The 22,544-nt window shown below is 37.1% G+C and overlaps 1 long non-coding RNA gene across 1 annotated transcript; it reads right to left on the bottom strand.

Moving 5' to 3' along the window:
* Positions 1-19,422: 19,422 nt before the first annotated feature.
* On the bottom strand, positions 19,423-21,076 carry LOC139836074 (uncharacterized). Its single transcript, XR_011752008.1, has 2 exons — positions 20,984-21,076; positions 19,423-19,658 (listed from the first exon to the last, which is right to left on the bottom strand). It is a non-coding gene; the product is annotated as an uncharacterized lncRNA (long non-coding RNA).
* Between the last annotated feature and the right edge of the window lie 1,468 nt (positions 21,077-22,544).

The raw sequence follows: 22,544 nt of genomic DNA, 5'->3' as shown, positions 1-22,544 counted from the left end.
AAAGCTTTATTTTAGAGTGACTAAGAAGGATCCATGCTTACCTTTTCATTTTCATGTGTTTTAAACTTGCTTAAATCTTGGTCAAACCTAGGATTTGACCAAGATTCAAATGGGAATAAACATTCAAAAAAATCAAAAAATGAAAACCAAAGCACATAGCCTAGCTTCTTATGTCATATATATACAGTAAGCATTCAAGTTGATGACCAAGGTCTAGACATATTCAAAACATAAAAGCATGTATCTACCCCCTAACCCTTAACTATGTCTTATGAAGTCAAGCATGAAGAGAAATGGTTTTGGGTTCCAAACATGGAAATTTCAAAAACCTCCCGAAAGCTTAATTTTAGAGTGAGTAAGAAGGTTTATACATGTGTTCAAACCATACAAATCATGTATCTATCCCCTAACCATGCATAAACTCGGTCGATCTTATGAAGTCTAGCATGAAGAGAAGTCGTTTTGGGTTTCAAACATGGAAATTTCAAGAACATCCCAAAAGCTTCATTTTAGAGTGACTAATAAGGATACAAACTTCCCTTTTCATTTTCATGTTTTAAACTTGTTTAAATCTTGGTCAAACCGCCTAGGATTTGACCAAGATTCAAATGGGCATACAAATTCAGAAAAAAGTCAAAAACCAATGCACATTGCATTCTTATGTCATATATATAGTAAGCATTAAAGTTTATAAACAAGGTCTAAACATATTCAAACCAGACAACTCATGTATATATCTACCCCTAACCCTAAACTTTGTCTTATGAAGTCAATCATGAAGAAAAGTGGTTTTGGGTTTCAAACATGGAAATTTCAAGAACCTCGCCCAAAAGCTTTATTTTAGAGTGACTAAGAAGGATCCATGCTTACCTTTTCATTTTCATGATTTAAATTTGTTTAAATCTTTGTCAAACCTAGGATTTGACCAAAAGATTCAAATGGGCACAAAATTCAAAAAAAGCAGAAAAATGAAAAACCAAAGTACATAGTCTTCTTATGTCATATAGTAAGCATTCAAGTTGATGCATTAACAACGTTTGGACATATTCAAACCATACAAATCATGTATCTACCCCCTAACCGTAAGCTCTGTCTTATGAAGTCAAGCTTGAAGAGAAGTGGTTTTGGGTTTCAAACATGGAAATTTCAAAAACCTCCCAAAAACTTCATATTAGAGTGACTAATTAAGAGGGATACAAGCTTCCCTTTTCGTTTTCATGTTTTAAACGTGTTTAAATCGTTGTCGAACCTAGGATTTGACCAAGATTCTAATATATGGGCATAAAATTCAAAAAAAAATCAAAAACCAATGCACACAGCATTCTTATGTCATATATATAGTAAGCATTAAAGTTGATAAACAAGGTCTAAACATATTCAAACCAGACAACTCATGTATATATCTACCCCTAACCCTAAACTTTGTCTTATGAAGTCAATCATGAAGAGAAGTGGTTTTGGGTTTTAAACATGGAAATTTACAGAACCTCCCAAAAGCTTTATTTTAGAGTGAATAAGAAGGATCCATGCTTACCTTTTCATTTTCATGATTTAAACTTGTTTAAATCTTTGTCAAACCTAGGATTTGACCAAAAGATTCAAATGGGCACAAAATTCAAAAAAAGCAGAAAAATGAAAAACCAAAGTACATAGTCTTCTTATGTCATATAGTAAGCATTCAAGTTGATGCATTAATAAGGTTTGGACATATTCAAACCATACAAATCATGTATCTACCCCCTAACCGTAAGCTCTGTCTTATGAAGTCAAGCTTGAAGAGAAGTGGTTTTGGGTTTCAAACATGGAAATTTCAAAAACCTCCGAAAAACTTCATATTAGAGTGACTAATTAAGAGGGATACAAGCTTCCCTTTTCGTTTTCATGTTTTAAACGTGTTTAAATCTTTGTCAAACCTAGGATTTGACCAAGATTCTAATATATGGGCATAAAATTCAAAAAAAAAATGAAAAACCAAAGCACATAGTCTTCTTATGTCATATAGTTAGCATTAAAGTTGATGAACAAAGTTTAGACATATTCAAACCAGACAAATCATGTATCTACCCCCTAACCCTAAACTCGGTCTTGTGAAGTCTAGCATGAAGAGAAGTCGTTTTGGGTTTCAAACGTTTAAGCCAAAAGCCCCTTTTTCAAATACTTCAAACTTATTCAAATTTGGTTCAAATTTGAAAGACATACAAGTTATAGCACACATAGTGCATACATTTTCACACATACTGCACTAGATAGATGCTAACCCTATAGTTTGAGGCCATTTGGATGAGGTAGAAAAAATTCTTGGATTAGAATCGTGTTGTTCGAACCCCGTAGTTGGATTTTTTTGAACCTTGATCTGCGATCTTGGGCAAAACCCTAGTTTAACCTATTTAATTATAGATTCGTATATCGATTTTTCTACCTTTTTATTATTACTATGCAACACATGTGTGTTTGCCCGTCTAGCTAGTGAAACTCGGAGGAAGAGGGATCACTCGGAAGGACAGAAGAAGGGAGAGTATTATGGTGTCTCCCCTTTTTCGGGTGACGATGTTGACTATTGTGCAGGGTTTGTCAGTGAGCAGGAGGAGGTGCGAGCGAGCGAGCGAGTCGAGTGAGGCCGAGAATGAGAGAGATTTGTTTTTTTTTTGTGTGAGAGGGACAACCGAAGGATCTTGAAGGACCCAGAGACTTCCAATACGCATCCTAATGCGTCTTCTCTTGACAAAGAAGATGGCTGGGAGTTTGCGTACCTATTATTGCACGTGACTTGTGCTCACTGATGTGTGGGACCTCATGCATGGGCACCACACGTAAGTGACAGACCTGTTGGTGTAAAAACTCGGTTGATTATTATAGTGCATTAGAACAAAGTTTCCTATGGATTCAAGGCTAGGAAATCCAAGTTAACTCATTTACATGACATTATTTTTTCCATGAAGCAAAGTTAACACATCTATCAATTGGTACATTTTGGAGTGACTAAGAAGGATCCATGCTTACTTATTCGTTTTCACGTGTTAAACTTGTCTAAATCTTGGTCAAACCTAGGATTTGACCAAAAGATTCAAATGGGCATAAAATTCAAAAAAAACAGAAAAATGAAAAACAAAAGCATATAGTCTTATTATGTCATATAGTAAGCATTCAAGTTGATGAATTAACAAGGTTTGGACATATTCAAACCATACAAATCATGTATCTACCCCCTAACCCTAAACTCTGTCTTATGAAGTCTAGCATGAAGAGAAGTCGTTTTGGGTTTCAAACATGGAAATTTCAAGAACATCCCAAAAGCTTCATTTTAGAGTGACTAATAAGGATACAAACTTCCCTTTTCATTTTCATGTTTTAAACTGGTTTAAATCTTGGTCAAACCGCCTAGGATTTGACCAAGATTCAATGGGCATACAAATTCAGAAAAAAATCAAAAACCAATGCACATAGCATTCTTATGTCATATATATAGTAAGCATTAAAGTTGATAAACAAGGTCTAGACATATTCAAACCAGACAACTCATGTATATATCTACCCCTAACCCTAAACTCTGTCTTATGAAGTCAATCATGAAGAGAAGTGGTTTTGGGTTTCAAACATGTGGAAATTTCAAGAACCTCCCAAAAGCTTTATTTTAGAGTCACTAAGAAGGATCCATGCTTACCTTTTCATTTCCATGTGTTTTAAACTTGCTTAAATCTTGGTCAAACCTAGGATTTGACCAAGATTCAAATGGGCATAAACATTCAAAAAAATCAAAAAATGAAAACCAAAGCACATAGCCTAGCTTCTTATGTCATATATATATACAGTAAGCATTCAAGTTGATGAACAAGGTCTAGACATATTCAAAACATAAAAGCATGTATCTACCCCCTAACCCTTAACTATGTCTTATGAAGTCAAGCATGAAGAGAAATGGTTTTGGGTTTCAAACATGGAAATTTCAAAAACCTCACGAAAGCTTAATTTTAGAGTGAGTAAGAAGGTTTATACATGTGTTCAAACCAGACAAATCATGTATCTATCCCCTAACCATGCATAAACTCGGTCGATCTTATGAAGTCTAGCATGAAGAGAAGTCGTTTTGGGTTTCAAACATGGAAATTTCAAGAACATCCCAAAAGCTTCATTTTAGAGTGACTAATAAGGATACAAACTTCCCTTTTCATTTTCATGTTTTAAACTTGTTTAAATCTTGGTCAACCCGCCTAGGATTTGACCAAGATTCAAATGGGCATACAAATTCAGAAAAAAAAATCAAAAACCAATGCACACAGCATTCTTATGTCATATATATAGTAAGCATTAAAGTTTATAAACAAGGTCTAAACATATTCAAACCAGACAACTCATGTATATATCTACCCCTAACCCTAAACTTTGTCTTATGAAGTCAATCATGAAGAGAAGTGGTTTTGGGTTTCAAACATGTGGAAATTTCAAGAACCTCCCAAAAGCTTTATTTTAGAGTCACTAAGAAGGATCCATGCTTACCTTTTCATTTCCATGTGTTTTAAACTTGCTTAAATCTTGGTCAAACCTAGGATTTGACCAAGATTCAAATGGGCATAAACATTCAAAAAAATCAAAAAATGAAAGCCAAAGCACATAGCCTAGCTTCTTATGTCATATATATATACAGTAAGCATTCAAGTTGATGAACAAGGTCTAGACATATTCAAAACATAAAAAGCATGTATCTACCCCCTAACCTTTAACTATGTCTTATGAAGTCAAGCATGAAGAGAAATGGTTTTGGGTTTCAAACATGGAAATTTCAAAAACCTCACGAAAGCTTAATTTTAGAGTGAGTAAGAAGGTTTATACATGTGTTCAAACCAGACAAATCATGTATCTATCCCCTAACCATGCATAAACTCGGTCGATCTTATGAAGTCTAGCATGGAGAGAAGTCGTTTTGGGTTTCAAACATGGAAATTTCAAGAACATCCCAAAAGCTTCATTTTAGAGTGACTAATAAGGATACAAACTTCCCTTTTCATTTTCATGTTTTAAACTTGTTTAAATCTTGGTCAAACCGCCTAGGATTTGACCAAGATTCAAATGGGCATACAAATTCAGAAAAAAATCGAAAACCAATGCACATAGCATTCTTATGTCATATATATAGTAAGCATTAAAGTTGATAAACAAGGTCTAGACATATTCAAACCAGACAACTCATGTATATATCTACCCCTAACCCTAAACTCTGTCTTATGAAGTCAATCATGAAGAGAAGTGGTTTTGGGTTTCAAACATGTGGAAATTTCAAGAACCTCCCAAAAGCTTTATTTAAGAGTGACTAAGAAGGATCCATGCTTAATTACCTTTTCATTTTTATATTTTGAACTTGTTTAAATCTTTGTCAAACCTAGGATTGACCAAAAGTTTCAAATGGGCATAAAATTCATAAAAAATCATAAAAATGAAAAACCAAAGCATATAGTCATCGTATGTCATATAACAAGCATTCAAGTTGATAAATTAATAAGGTTTGGACATATTGAAGCCATACAAATCATGTATCTACCCCTAACCCTAAACTCGGTCGATCTTATGAAGTCGCATGAAGAGAAGTTGTTTTGGGTTTCAAACATGGAAATTTCAAGGACACACATCCCAAAAGCTTCATTTTAGAGTGACTAAGAAGGATCCATGCTTACCTTTTCAATTCATGTTATAAACTTGTTTAAATCATGGTCAACCCTAGGATTTGACCAAGATTCAAATGGGTAGAAAAATAAAAAAATTAGAAAAATGAAAAACCAAAGTACATATAGTCTTCTTATGTCATATATATAGTAAGCATTAAAGTTGATAAACAAGGTCTACACATATATTCAAACCAGACAACTCGTGTATATATCTACCCCTAACCCTAAACTCTGTCTTATGAAGTCAATCATGAAGAGAAGTGGTTTTGGGTTTCAAACATGGAAATTTCAAGAACCTCCCAAAAGCTTTATTTTAGAGTGACTAAGAAGGATCCATGCTTACCTTTTCATTTTCATGTGTTTTAAACTTGCTTAAATCTTGGTCAAACCTAGGATTTGACCAAGATTCAAATGGGAATAAACATTCAAAAAAATCAAAAAATGAAAACCAAAGCACATAGCCTAGCTTCTTATGTCATATATATACAGTAAGCATTCAAGTTGATGACCAAGGTCTAGACATATTCAAAACATAAAAGCATGTATCTACCCCCTAACCCTTAACTATGTCTTATGAAGTCAAGCATGAAGAGAAATGGTTTTGGGTTCCAAACATGGAAATTTCAAAAACCTCCCGAAAGCTTAATTTTAGAGTGAGTAAGAAGGTTTATACATGTGTTCAAACCATACAAATCATGTATCTATCCCCTAACCATGCATAAACTCGGTCGACCTTATGAAGTCTAGCATGAAGAGAAGTCGTTTTGGGTTTCAAACATGGAAATTTCAAGAACATCCCAAAAGCTTCATTTTAGAGTGACTAATAAGGATACAAACTTCCCTTTTCATTTTCATGTTTTAAACTTGTTTAAATCTTGGTCAAACCGCCTAGGATTTGACCAAGATTCAAATGGGCATACAAATTCAGAAAAAAGTCAAAAACCAATGCACATTGCATTCTTATGTCATATATATAGTAAGCATTAAAGTTTATAAACAAGGTCTAAACATATTCAAACCAGACAACTCATGTATATATCTACCCCTAACCCTAAACTTTGTCTTATGAAGTCAATCATGAAGAAAAGTGGTTTTGGGTTTCAAACATGGAAATTTCAAGAACCTCGCCCAAAAGCTTTATTTTAGAGTGACTAAGAAGGATCCATGCTTACCTTTTCATTTTCATGATTTAAATTTGTTTAAATCTTTGTCAAACCTAGGATTTGACCAAAAGATTCAAATGGGCACAAAATTCAAAAAAAGCAGAAAAATGAAAAACCAAAGTACATAGTCTTCTTATGTCATATAGTAAGCATTCAAGTTGATGCATTAACAAGGTTTGGACATATTCAAACCATACAAATCATGTATCTACCCCCTAACCGTAAGCTCTGTCTTATGAAGTCAAGCTTGAAGAGAAGTGGTTTTGGGTTTCAAACATGGAAATTTCAAAAACCTCCCAAAAACTTCATATTAGAGTGACTAATTAAGAGGGATACAAGCTTCCCTTTTCGTTTTCATGTTTTAAACGTGTTTAAATCGTTGTCGAACCTAGGATTTGACCAAGATTCTAATATATGGGCATAAAATTCAAAAAAATCAAAAACCAATGCACACAGCATTCTTATGTCATATATATAGTAAGCATTAAAGTTGATAAACAAGGTCTAAACATATTCAAACCAGACAACTCATGTATATATCTACCCCTAACCCTAAACTTTGTCTTATGAAGTCAATCATGAAGAGAAGTGGTTTTGGGTTTCAAACATGGAAATTTACAGAACCTCCCAAAAGCTTTATTTTAGAGTGAATAAGAAGGATCCATGCTTACCTTTTCATTTTCATGATTTAAACTTGTTTAAATCTTTGTCAAACCTAGGATTTGACCAAAAGATTCAAATGGGCACAAAATTCAAAAAAAGCAGAAAAATGAAAAACCAAAGTACATAGTCTTCTTATGTCATATAGTAAGCATTCAAGTTGATGCATTAATAAAGTTTGGACATATTCAAACCATACAAATCATGTATCTACCCCCTAACCGTAAGCTCTGTCTTATGAAGTCAAGCTTGAAGAGAAGTGGTTTTGGGTTTCAAACATGGAAATTTCAAAAACCTCCGAAAAACTTCATATTAGAGTGACTAATTAAGAGGGATACAAGCTTCCCTTTTCGTTTTCATGTTTTAAACGTGTTTAAATCTTTGTCAAACCTAGGATTTGACCAAGATTCTAATATATGGGCATAAAATTCAAAAAAAAAATGAAAAACCAAAGCACATAGTCTTCTTATGTCATATAGTTAGCATTAAAGTTGATGAACAAAGTTTAGACATATTCAAACCAGACAAATCATGTATCTACCCCTAACCCTAAACTCGGTCTTGTGAAGTCTAGCATGAAGAGAAGTCGTTTTGGGTTTCAAACGTTTAAGCCAAAAGCCCCTTTTTCAAATACTTCAAACTTATTCAAATTTGGTTCAAATTTGAAAGACATACAAGTTATAGCACACATAGTGCATACATTTTCACACATACTGCACTAGATAGATGCTAACCCTATAGTTTGAGGCCATTTGGATGAGGTAGAAAAAATTCTTGGATTAGAATCGTGTTGTTCGAACCCCGTAGTTGGATTTTTTTGAACCTTGATCTGCAGTACTGGGCAAAACCCTAGTTTAACCTATTTAATTATAGATTCGTATATCGATTTTTCTACCTTTTTATTATTACTATGCAACACATGTGTGTTTGCCCGTCTAGCTAGTGAAACTCGGAGGAAGAGGGATCACTCGGAAGGACAGAAGAAGGGAGAGTATTATGGTGTCTCCCCTTTTTCGGGTGACGATGTTGACTATTGTGCAGGGTTTGTCAGTGAGCAGGAGGAGGTGCGAGCGAGCGAGCGAGTCGAGCGAGGCCGAGAATGAGAGAGATTTGTTTTTTTTTTGTGTGAGAGGGACAACCGAAGGATCTTGAAGGACCCAGAGACTTCCAATACGCATCCTAATGCGTCTTCTCTTGACAAAGAAGATGGCTGGGAGTTTGCGTACCTATTATTGCACGTGACTTGTGCTCACTGATGTGTGGGACCTCATGCGTGGGCACCACACGTAAGTGACAGACCTGTTGGTGTAAAAACTCGGTTGATTATTATAGTGCATTAGAACAAAGTTTCCTATGGATTCAAGGCTAGGAAATCCAAGTTAACTCATTTACATGACATTATTTTTTCCATTAAGCAAAGTTAACACATCTATCAATTGGTACATTTTGGAGTGACTAAGAAGGATCCATGCTTACTTATTCGTTTTCACGTGTTAAACTTGTCTAAATCTTGGTCAAACCTAGGATTTGACCAAAAGATTCAAATGGGCATAAAATTCAAAAAAAATAGAAAAATGAAAAACAAAAGCATATAGTCTTATTATGTCATATAGTAAGCATTCAAGTTGATGAATTAACAAGGTTTGGACATATTCAAACCATACAAATCATGTATCTACCCCCTAACCCTAAACTCTGTCTTATGAAGTCTAGCATGAAGAGAAGTCGTTTTGGGTTTCAAACATGGAAATTTCAAGAACATCCCAAAAGCTTCATTTTAGAGTGACTAATAAGGATACAAACTTCCCTTTTCATTTTCATGTTTTAAACTTGTTTAAATCTTGGTCAAACCGCCTAGGATTTGACCAAGATTCAATGGGCATACAAATTCAGAAAAAAATCAAAAACCAATGCACATAGCATTCTTATGTCATATATATAGTAAGCATTAAAGTTGATAAACAAGGTCTAGACATATTCAAACCAGACAACTCATGTATATATCTACCCCTAACCCTAAACTCTGTCTTATGAAGTCAATCATGAAGAGAAGTGGTTTTGGGTTTCAAACATGTGGAAATTTCAAGAACCTCCCAAAAGCTTTATTTTAGAGTCACTAAGAAGGATCCATGCTTACCTTTTCATTTCCATGTGTTTTAAACTTGCTTAAATCTTGGTCAAACCTAGGATTTGACCAAGATTCAAATGGGCATAAACATTCAAAAAAATCAAAAAATGAAAACCAAAGCACATAGCCTAGCTTCTTATGTCATATATATATACAGTAAGCATTCAAGTTGATGAACAAGGTCTAGACATATTCAAAACATAAAAGCATGTATCTACCCCCTAACCCTTAACTATGTCTTATGAAGTCAAGCATGAAGAGAAATGGTTTTGGGTTTCAAACATGGAAATTTCAAAAACCTCACGAAAGCTTAATTTTAGAGTGAGTAAGAAGGTTTATACATGTGTTCAAACCAGACAAATCATGTATCTATCCCCTAACCATGCATAAACTCGGTCGATCTTATGAAGTCTAGCATGAAGAGAAGTCGTTTTGGGTTTCAAACATGGAAATTTCAAGAACATCCCAAAAGCTTCATTTTAGAGTGACTAATAAGGATACAAACTTCCCTTTTCATTTTCATGTTTTAAACTTGTTTAAATCTTGGTCAACCCGCCTAGGATTTGACCAAGATTCAAATGGGCATACAAATTCAGAAAAAAAAAATCAAAAACCAATGCACACAGCATTCTTATGTCATATATATAGTAAGCATTAAAGTTTATAAACAAGGTCTAAACATATTCAAACCAGACAACTCATGTATATATCTACCCCTAACCCTAAACTTTGTCTTATGAAGTCAATCATGAAGAGAAGTGGTTTTGGGTTTCAAACATGGAAATTTCAAGAACCTCGCCCAAAAGCTTTATTTTAGAGTGACTAAGAAGGATCCATGCTTACCTTTTCATTTTCATGATTTAAACTTGTTTAAATCTTTGTCAAACCTAGGATTTGACCAAAAGATTCAAATGGGCACAAAATTAAAAAAAAAGCAGAAAAATGAAAAGCCAAAGTACATAGTCTTCTTATGTCATATAGTAAGCATTCAAGTTGATGCATTAACAAGGTTTGGACATATTCAAACCATACAAATCATGTATCTACCCCCTAACCGTAAGCTCTGTCTTATGAAGTCAAGCTTGAAGAGAAGTGGTTTTGGGTTTCAAACATGGAAATTTCAAAGACCTCCCAAAAACTTCATATTAGAGTGACTAATTAAGAGGGATACAAGCTTCCCTTTTCGTTTTCATGTTTTAAACGTGTTTAAATCTTTGTCAAACCTAGGATTTGACCAAGATTCTAATATATGGGCATAAAACTCAAAAAAAAATCAAAAACCAATGCACATAGCATTCTTATGTCATATATATAGTAAGCATTAAAGTTGATAAACAAGGTCTAAACATATTCAAACCAGACAACTCATGTATATATCTACCCCTAACCCTAAACTTTGTCTTATGAAGTCAATCATGAAGAGAAGTGGTTTTGGGTTTCAAACATGGAAATTTCAAGAACCTCCCAAAAGCTTTATTTTAGAGTGACTAAGAAGGATCCATGCTTACCTTTTCATTTTCATGATTTAAACTTGTTTAAATCTTTGTCAAACCTAGGATTTGACCGAAAGATTCAAATGGGCACAAAATTCAAAAAAAACAGAAAAATGAAAAACCAAAGTACATAGTCTTCTTATGTCATATAGTAAGCATTCAAGTTGATGCATTAACAAGGTTTGGACATATTCAAACCATACAAATCATGTATCTACCCCCTAACCGTAAGCTCTGTCTTATGAAGTCAAGCTTGAAGAGAAGTGGTTTTGGGTTTCAAACATGGAAATTTCAAAAACCTCCCAAAAACTTCATATTAGAGTGACTAATTAAGAGGGATACAAGCTTCCCTTTTCGTTTTCATGTTTTAAACGTGTTTAAATCTTTGTCAAACCTAGGATTTGACCAAGATTCTAATATATGGGCATAAAATTCAAAAAAAAATGAAAAACCAAAGCACATAGTCTTCTTATGTCATATAGTTAGCATTAAAGTTGATGAACAATGTTTAGACATATTCAAACCAGACAAATCATGTATCTACCCCCTAACCCTAAACTCGGTCTTGTGAAGTCTAGCATGAAGAGCCATCGTTTTGGGTTTCAAACGTTTAAGCCAAAAGCCCCTTTTTCAAATACTTCAAACTTATTCAAATTTGGTTCAAATTTGAAAGACATACAAGTTATAGCACACATATTGCATACATTTTCACACATACTGCACTAGATAGATGCTAACCCTATAGTTTGAGGCCATTTGGATGAGGTAGAAAAAATTCTTGGATTAGAATCGTGTTGTTCGAACCCCGTAGTTGGATTTTTTTGAACCTTGATCTGTAGTACTGGGCAAAACCCTAGTTTAACCTATTTAATTATAGATTCGTATATCGATTTTTCTACTCACCTTTTTATTATTACTATGCAGCACATGTGTGTTTGCCCGTCTAGCTAGTGAAACTCGGAGGAAGAGGGATCACTCGGAAGGACAGAAGAAGGGAGAGCATTATGGTGTCTCCCCTTTTTCGGGTGACGATGTTGACTATTGTGCATGGTTTGTCAGTGAGCAGGAGTAGGTGCGAGCGAGCGAGCGAGTCGAGCGAGGCCGAGAATGAGAGAGATTTGTTTTTTTTGTGTGAGAGGGACAACCGAAGGATCCTGAAGGACCCAGAGACTTCCAATACGCATCCTGATGCGTCTTCTCTTGACAAAGAAGATGGCTTGGGAGTTTGCGTACCTATTATTGCACGTGACTTGTGCTCACTGATGTGTGGGACCTCACGCGTGGGCACCACACGTAAGTGATAGACCTGTTGGTGTAAAAACTCGGTTGATTATTATAGTGCATTAGAACAAAGTTTCCTATGGATTCAAGGCTAGGAAATCCAAGTTAACTCATTTACATGACATTATTTTTTCCATGAAGCAAAGTTAACACATCTATCAATTGGTACATTTTGGAGTGACTAAGAAGGATCCATGCTTACTTATTCGTTTTCACCTGTTAAACTTGTCTAAATCTTGGTCAAACCTAGGATTTGACCAAAAGATTCAAATGGGCATAAAATTCCAAAGAAAAACAGAAAAATGAAAAACAAAAGCATATAGTCTTATTATGTCATATAGTAAGCATTCAAGTTGATGAATTAACAAGGTTTGGACATATTCAAACCATACAAATCATGTATCTACCCCCTAACCCTAAACTCTGTCTTGTGAAGTCAATCATGAAGAGAAGTGGTTTTGGGTTTCAAACATGTGGAAATTTCAAGAACCTCCCAAAAGCTTTATTTTAGAGTGACTAAGAAGGATCCATGCTTACCTTTTCATTTTCATATTTTGAACTTGTTTAAATCTTTGTCAAACCTAGGATTGACCAAAAGTTTCAAATGGGCATAAAATTCATAAAAAATCATAAAAATGAAAAACCAAAGCATATAGTCTTCGTATGTCATATAACAAGCATTCAAGTTGAGAAATTAATAAGGTTTGGACATATTGAAGCCATACAGATCATGTATCTACCCCTAACCCTAAACTCGGTCGATCTTATGAAGTCTAGCATGAAGAGAAGTCGTTTTGGGTTTCAAACATGGAAATTTCAAGGACACACATCCCAAAAGCTTCATTTTAGAGTGACTAAGAAGGATCCATGCTTACCTTTTCAATTCATGATATAAACTTGTTTAAATCATGGTCAACCCTAGGATTTGACCAAGATTCAAATGGGTAGAAAAATAAAAAAATCAGAAAAATGAAAAACCAAAGTACATATAGTCTTCTTATGTCATATATATAGTAAGCATTAAAGTTGATAAACAAGGTCTACACATATATTCAAACCAGACAACTCGTGTATATATCTACCCCTAACCCTAAACTCTGTCTTATGAAGTCAATCATGAAGAGAAGTGGTTTTGGGTTTCAAACATGGAAATTTCAAGAACCTCCCAAAAGCTTTATTTTAGAGTGACTAAGAAGGATCCATGCTTACCTTTTAATTTTCATGTGTTTTAAACTTGCTTAAATCTTGGTCAAACCTAGGATTTGACCAAGATTCAAATGGGCATAAACATTCCAAAAAAATCGAAAAATGAAACCAAAGCACATAGCCTAGCTTCTTATGTCATATATATAAAGTAAGCATTCAAGTTGATGAACAAGGTCTAGACATATTCAAAACATAAAAGCATGTATCTATCCCCTAACCCTTAACTATGTCTTATGAAGTCAAGCATGAAGAGAAATGGTTTTGGGTTTCAAACATGGAAATTTCAAAAACATCCCAAAAGCTTAATTTTAGAGTGACTAAGAAGGACCCAAGCTTAATTTCAAGAACACCCCTCGCAAATCTTCATTTTAGAGTGACTAAGAAGGATCGAGGCTTATCTTTTCATTTACATGTTTTAAACTTGTTTAAATCTTTGTCAAACCTAGGATTTGACCAAGACTCAAATGGGCCAAAAAATTCAAAAAAATCAAAAAAAAAAACCAAAGCACATAGCCTTCTAATGTCATATATAGTAAGCAGCATTCAACTTGATGAACATGGCCGATCTAGACATATTCATAACATAAAAAGCATGTATCTACCCCCCTAACGCTTAACTCTATCTTAATTATGAAGTCAAGCATGAAGATAAGTGGTTTTGGGTTTCAGACATGGAAATTTCAAAAACTTCCCAAAAGCTTAATTTTAGAGGGACTATGAAGGATCCAAGCTTACCTTTCATTTTCATGTTTAAAGCTTGTTTAAATATTGGTCAAACATAGGATTCAAATGGGCATAAACAATTAGAAATAAACAGAAAAAATGAAAAACCAAATAACATAGCCTTCTTATGTAATATAGTAAGCATTAGTTGATAAACAAGGTCTAGACATATTCAAACCAAAAAAAGCATGTATCTCTACCCCTAACCCTAAACTCTCGGTCTTATGAAGTCAAGCATGAAAAGAAGTGGTTTTGGGTTTCAAACATGGAAATTTCAAAAACCTCCCAAAAGCTTCATTCTAGAGTACTGTGACTAAGAAAGATCCATGATTACCTTTTCATTTTCATGTTCTAAACTTGTTTAAATCTTGGTCAAACATAGGATTTGACCAAGATTTTAATGGGCATAAAAAATTCGAAAAAAATCAAAAAATGAAAAACCAAAGCACATATATAGCCTTCTTATGTCATATAGTAACCATTCAAGTTGATAAACAAGGTCTATACATATTCAAACCAGAAAAAGCATGTATCTACCCCTAACCCTAAACTCTTTCTTACGAAGTCAAGCATGAAGAGAAGTGGTTTTGGGTTTCAAACATGGAAATTTCAAAAACCTCCCGAAAGCTTAATTTTAGAGTGAGTAAGAAGGTTTATACATGTGTTTAAACCAGACAAATCATGTATCTATCCCCTAACCATGCATAAACTCGGTCGATCTTATGAAGTCTAGCATGAAGAGAAGTCGTTTTGGGTTTCAAACATGGAAATTTCAAGAACATCCCAAAAGCTTCATTTTAGAGTGACTAATAAGGATACAAACTTCCCTTTTCATTTTCATGTTTTAAATTTGTTTAAATCTTGGTCAAACCGCCTAGGATTTGACCAAGATTCAAATGGGCATACAAATTCAGAAAAAAAAATCAAAAACCAATGCACATAGCATTCTTATGTCATATATATAGTAAGCATTAAAGTTGATAAACAAGGTATAAACATATTCAAACCAGACAACTCATGTATATATCTACCCCTAACCCTAAACTTTGTCTTATGAAGTCAATCATGAAGAGAAGTGGTTTTGGGTTTCAAACATGGAAATTTCAAGAACCTCCCAAAAGCTTTATTTTAGAGTGACTAAGAAGGATCCATGCTTACCTTTTCATTTTCATGATTTAAAATTGTTTAAATCTTTGTCAAACCTAGGATTTGACCAAAAGATTCAAATGGGCACAAAATTCAAAAAAAGCAGAAAAATGAAAAACCAAAGTACGTAGTCTTCTTGTGTCATATAGTAAGCATTCAAGTTGATGCATTAACAAGGTTTGGACATATTCAAACCATACAAATCATGTATCTACCCCCTAACCGTAAGCTCTGTCTTATGAAGTCAAACTTGAAGAGAAGTGGTTTTGGGTTTCAAACATGGAAATTTCAAAAACCTCCCAAAAACTTCATATTAGAGTGACTAATTAAGAGGGATACAAGCTTCCCTTTTTGTTTTCATGTTTTAAACGTGTTTAAATCTTTGTCAAACCTAGGATTTGACCAAGATTCTAATATATGGGCATAAAATTCAAAAAAAAATGAAAAACCAAAGCACATAGTCTTCTTATGTCATATAGTTAGCATTAAAGTTGATGAACAAAGTTTAGACATATTTAAACCAGACAAATCATGTATCTCTACCCCTAACCCTAAACTCGGTCTTGTGAAGTCTAGCATGAAGAGAAGTCGTTTTGGGTTTCAAACGTTTAAGCCAAAAGCCCCTTTTTCAAATACTTAAAACTTATTCAAATTTGGTTCAAATTTAAAAGACATACAAGTTATAGCACACATAGTGCATACATTTTCACACATACTGCACTAGATAGATGCTAACCTATAGTTTGATGCCATTTGGATGAGGTAGAAAAATTCTTGGATTAGAATCGTGTTGTTCGAACCCCGTAGTTGGATTTTTTTGAACCTTGATCTGTAGTACTGGGCAAAACCCTAGTTTAACCTATTTAATTATAGATTCGTATATCGATTTTTCTAACTTTTTATTATTACTATGCAGGACATGTGTGTTTGCCCGTCTAGCTAGTGAAACTCGGAGGAAGAGGGATCACTCGGAAGGACAGAAGAAGGGAGAGCATTATGGTGTCTCCCCTTTTTTGGGTGACGATGTTGACTATTGCATGTGCAGGGTTTGTCAGTGAGCAGGAGGAGGTGCGAGCGAGCGAGTCGAGCGAGGCCGAGAATGAGAGAGATTTGTTTTTTTTGTGTGAGAGGGACAACCGAAGGATCCTGAAGGACCCAGAGACTTCCAATACGCATCCTGATGCGTCTTCTCTTGACAAAGAAGATGACTGGGAGTTTGCGTACCTATTATTGCACGTGACTTGTGCTCACTGATGTGTGGGACCTCACGCGTGGGCACCACACGTTAGTGACAGACCTGTTGGTGTAAAAACTCGGTTGATTATTATAGTGCATTAGAACAAAGTTTCCTATGGATTCAAGGGTAGGAAATCCAAGTTAACTCATTTACATGACATTATTTTTTCCATGAAGCAAAGTTAACACATCTATCAATTGGTACATTTTGGAGTGACTAAGAAGGATCCATGCTTACTTATTCGTTTTCACGTGTTAAACTTGTCGAAATCTTGGTCAAACCTAGGATTTGACCAAAAGATTGAAATGGGCATGAAAATAAAAAAATAAATAATGAAATACCAATGCATATAGTCTTCTTATGTCATATAGTAAGCATTCAAGATGATAAACAAGGTCTAGACATATTCAAACCAGGCAAATCATGTATCTACGCCCTAATGACCCTAAACTCCGTCTTATGAAGTAAGGCATGAAGAGAAGTGGTTTTGGGTTTCAAACATGGAAATTTCAAGAACATCCCAAAAGCTGCTTCATTTTAGAGTGACTAAGAAGGATCCAGGCTTACCTTTTCGTTTTCATATTTTATACTTGTTTAAATCTTGGTCAAACCTAGCTAGTATTTGACCAAGATTCTAATGGGCATAAAATTCAAAAAAATCAGAAAAATGAAAAACCAAAGCACATAGCCTTCTTATGTCATAAATAAGAATTCAAGTTGATAAACAAGGTCTAGACATATTCAAACTAGACAAATCATGTATCTAACCCTAACACTAAACTCTGTCTTATGAAGTCAATCATGAAGAGAGAAGTGGTTTTGGGTTTCAAACATGGAAATTTCAAGAACCTCCCAAAAAATTCATTTTAGAGTGACTAAGAAGGATCCATGGTTAACTTTTCATTTTCATATTTTAAACTTGTTTAAATCTTTGTCAAACCTGGGATTTGACCAAGACTCAAATGGGCATAAAAATTCAGGAAAAAACAAAAAGAATGATAAACCAAAGCACATAGCATTATTTATGTCGTATAGTAAGGCATTAAAGTTGATAAACAAGGTCCAGACATATTCAAACTAGAAAATCATGTATATATCTGCCCCTAACCTTAAACTCTGTCTTAATTATGAAGTCAATCATGAAGAGAAGTGGTTTTGGGTTTCAAACATGAAAATTTCAAGAACATCCCAAAAGCTGCTTCATTTTAGAGTGACTAAGAAGGATCCAGGCTTACCTTTTCGTTTTCATATTTTATACTTGTTTAAATACCGGTCAAACCTAGGATTTGACCAAGATTCAAATGGGCATAAAATTCAAAAAATTAGAAGAATGAAAAACAAAAGCACATACTCTTCTTATGTCATATAGTAAGCATTCAAGTTGATAAACAAGGTTTATACATGTGTTCAAACCAGACAAATCATGTATGTACCCCCTAACCATAAACTCGGTCGATCTTATGAAGTCTAGCATGAAGAGAAGTCGTATGGGTTTCAAACATGGAAATTTCAAGAACCTCACAAAAGCTTCATTTTAGAGTGTCTGGAGAAGATCCAGGCTTGCCTTTTCATTTTCATGTTTTAAAATTGTTTAAATCTTGGTCAAACCTAGCTAGTATTTGACCAAGATTCAAATGGGCATAAAATTCAAAAAAAATGAAAAAACAAAAAAAACTAAAGCACATAGCCTCCTTATGTCATGTATATATAGTAAGCCTTCAAGTTGATGAACAAGGTCTAGACATATTCAAAACAGAAAAATCATGTATCTACCCCCTAACCCTTAACTATGTCTTATGAAGTCAAGCATGAAGAGAAGTGGTTTTGGTTTCAAACATGGAAATTTCAAAAACTTCCCAAAAGCTTCATTTTAGAGTGAGTAAGAAGGATCGAGGCTTACCTTTTCATTTTCATGTTTTAAACTTGTTTAAATCTTGGTCAAATTAACCTACCTAGTATTTGACCAAGATTCTAATGGGCATAAAATTCAAAAAAATCAGAAAAATGAAAAACCAAAGCACATAGCCTTCTTATGTCATAAAGTAAGAATTCAAGTTGATAAACAAGGTCTAGACATATTCAAACTAGACAAATCATGTATCTACTGTTGGATAACGTTGCATAGAAAACAAAAAAATTCCTACCGCGAACACGCAATCCAAGCCAAGATGCAATCTAGAAGATGGTAGCAACGAGGGGGGTATCGAGTCTCAAACTTGAAGAGATTCCAAAGCCTACAAGATGAGGCTCTTGTTGCTGCGGTAGACGTTCACTTGCTGCTTGCAAAAGCGCGTAGAAGATCTTGATCACGATCGCTTCCGGCGCCACGAACGGGCAGCACCTCCATACTCGGTCACACGTTCGGTTGTTGATGAAGACGACGTCCACCTCCCCGTTCCAGCGGGAAGCGGAAGTAGTAGCTCCTCTTGAATCCGACAGCACGACGGCGTGGTGTCGGTGGTGGTGGAGAAATCCGGCGGAGCTTCGCTAAGCGTGCGGGATGCGGTGGAGGAGAGAGGCCGCTAGGGTTTGGGGAGAGGGGGGCGCCGGCCATCTAGTGGTGCGGCCACTGTGACGCCCCAAAACCGGTACCATGAGGATCCCAGCGAATCCGCCGAAATCCGCACGATATCGATTTTAGGAGACGCACCACCAAGCGCCTCGTACACGCCGAAGCATGCACGCGATGCGGGTGGAATCAATCACGAGAGGTAACATTACAACAGGATTACAATAGAACCCACAAGAAACATATATATTACAACAACGACTCCAACGAGTCAAGATACAAATATACAAAACAAAGATCCAAATCATACAGAAGATCAAATATGTCCGAGTACGGACAAGATACAAATTTGGACTAAGAGTCCTGAAGATAACCAGTAGCGTCCATAACCCTGCCCAGGCCAAGCCGGAAGGGTAACCTTGCTAACGTCGCCTTCATCGTACCGGTCTTCATACCTGCCCGGTTATATCCCGTAGAAGCAGCAATAAGTATGGTTCGTACTTAACAAGACTTCAAGACGTATAAGCATTCGTCAACCAGTCGTCCTTTGTACTTGAGGCACGCAGGGGACTTAGAAGACGCAAGAGGAACGTCATATGCAATATGGTGGGGTTAAGCGGCAGCGCGCAAGCACTAAAAACCTATAGAGACACTCTACAACAGTCGTCTATCAGAGAGGGTGAGAGAGCGCATAAACTAACAGTTCTATACTCTGCAAACATAACACAGCCGATGCGTTCCCCCCTCGCAAGGAGGTACTTACAAGGGCACTCACACGGTGGACAAGTTTTAACCATTTATTATTAGAGTTGTGCTAACTTACTACGCAAGTTATTATGATTGAAACAGCAGGTGTAAGTTATCTATGGTCGAGTCATACAGCTCCAAGTCGTCCATAACCGCGGACGCGGCTTATCGATAAGATTTTACCCTGCAGGGGTGCCCAAATGTGCCCACACGCACGATCAACCCACTTGCGACAGGTGGATATAACGACTCGCACTCTCCTTCACGACAACAATGTCCAGGAAGCCACCTAACCAAGTTAAACCCGTATTGAAGTCCGGCCGTATCTCCGAAGCGGACTTAGCTATGTGTGTCAACGTGCTAGGTGGTTTAAACACACACTGGGGCGATAAACCACTTCGCAGAGGCTCCACGACCTATACGTGCATACCAGAAACAAGGGATACAAGGCACCCAGGGGCTTCCCAAAGTAAATAAGTAACAAGCTGGCATGCACGCAACAACAAATGGTAAAACATTGCAAACTAGTTGTGGCCACTGGACAAAGCTGTAGATTCCAGCAGTGGTCGAGGGGAGACCCAGAAGCATACCCACGTGTGGTTAGAGCGCTCAGTCTCGGAACAGATAACAAGAACTCGGGTCCTAAGCTTTAAAGAAACACAAGTGAGCTGTCATAAAACGAGCAACTGACCCACCGATGTCTCCGCTTAATAATTAAGGTAACCATGATACTCTCCAACAGATATAACCATAAACCATGTGTCATGTTCCCCAACTGATAACCCGATAAGATAGCGATAACGGTAACACGATATAAACAGCACTAGCATGCACTACGACTCGCAAGGCAGACCCGATAACCAAACAACAGCTGTAGGAGGTTGGTGGTTGGTGGTGGCAATATGGGCTGCTTGAGGTAACAAGTGGAAGGGACACGTGACAAGAACGCAACTTAAGGATAGCATGAGGGAGAAGGCAAAATAAAATAGGTGAGCGACTTCTGCAGGGGCAGAAGTATAGGGGAAATGCTTGCCTGTTAAAGCTTGCTGAGGGACATCGGGAGAACTTGTCGTATCTCACCACACCACTTCGCGATCCTATCCGGGAAGAAGCAAATACTGGAACAAACAACACATGCAAGTCTTACTACTACGGATAAAGAAGATCCAGCATGATCAAGATGATATTCAATGACGTGGCAATTATGATGCGATGCAACTTATCCAATTAATCGGAGTCGGAACCCGGGCAAACAATTAGGGTTGAAGTTGCATTTTCTACCGTCAAAATTAAGTGTTGATTAGCATGGCACGACATGGCAGGGGTGCGCTACTTCAAAGTTAAACGGAGCGGGGAAACCTTAGGTGGATATCCGAAATACTCCGCATATATGTGAGGTGGATATGCGAAACTATCAACGCGTGACATGATGTGAGATGCAAACAAGCATATGGATGGCATATTAATGATCCTTGCATTTTTCTGATCAATTTTCATATGTAACACTTTTTTATTTCGAGTTACGGTTTAAAAGATATGATTTATACGAGATTTACACATTTTCTGGAATTTCTGCAAAATAGGGAAAAAGGGGAAGATTTTTCTCACCCAGGCTGTGCTACCCGCAGCAGCTAACATGCGGGGCTCGGGGGAGCTGACGCGGCGCTGACAAGGCAGAAGAGAGGACCCCGGGTTAGGAAACAGTAAAGTGTAGGGGCCTAACTGCAAAAACATCCAGATCTGGATCTGAAGGGATTTCTCACCGGAGGGGGATTAGCCCGTGCGGTTGACGGGTGGGTCCAGCGGACACGCTGGCTGCTGGCGTGGCAAAGCATCCACGCGCGCACGCAGGGTGCTCGACGCGGTGCGATGCCGCTCGCGTCGCGGCGAGGACGGTGACCACGGGCAGACGTCTTGCGTGCGGGCGCTCCAGGGCGCCCTAGGAAGCGAGGCCGGGCGCGTTGGACGCGTCTCGCCAGCGCGGACCAGATAGTGGCGGAGCTGACATCGGGGAGTCGCCGGAAGACCGCCGGCGTCGGCATCTGTGGTGGAAGCGGTCGGATCAACGAAGAGAAGAAGAAAACGGAGGCTAGAAAGGAAGCAGGGATGTCTGGGGGTGCGCGTTCTCACCCTGAAGCTCGACGTGCCGTCTTCAGGACCGGAGGAGGGAGGAGCTCGCCCGAATTGAAGAAATTGCTGCTCGGGGCCAGAGAAGGGAACGGCGGATTGGCGACTATTTAAGGGGGGCCGGGACGATTCCTTGCAGGAGGTGAACGAGGAGAGGGAGGCGAAGCTCGTGGTGGTCTCGGATCGACGAGGGGGTGACCAGGGCGGCAGCGCCATGGCGGAGTTGGTGCGGTGACTCACGGTGGGGAAACCCTCTTCGTTTTTGGCTTGCAAGAGAAGAAAGAAGGGGTGAGAGAGGCGTGGTGGAGGAGGCAGGTTAGGTGGGAGGATAAGGAAGAGGAGGTCACGCAGGGTGGGATGGTGGCGACGGTGGAGGACCACGGGGTCACGCACACCTCGTGCTCCTGTCGCTCTCCTTGGTATCGAGGAAGAAAAGAGAGAGTGGAGAAAAGAGGAGCGAAGGGGTA

This window comes from Lolium perenne, chromosome 1, assembly GCF_019359855.2.
Source record: "Lolium perenne isolate Kyuss_39 chromosome 1, Kyuss_2.0, whole genome shotgun sequence".
Lineage (NCBI taxonomy): Eukaryota > Viridiplantae > Streptophyta > Magnoliopsida > Poales > Poaceae > Lolium > Lolium perenne.
This window is presented reverse-complemented; position numbering and strand designations above follow the sequence as displayed.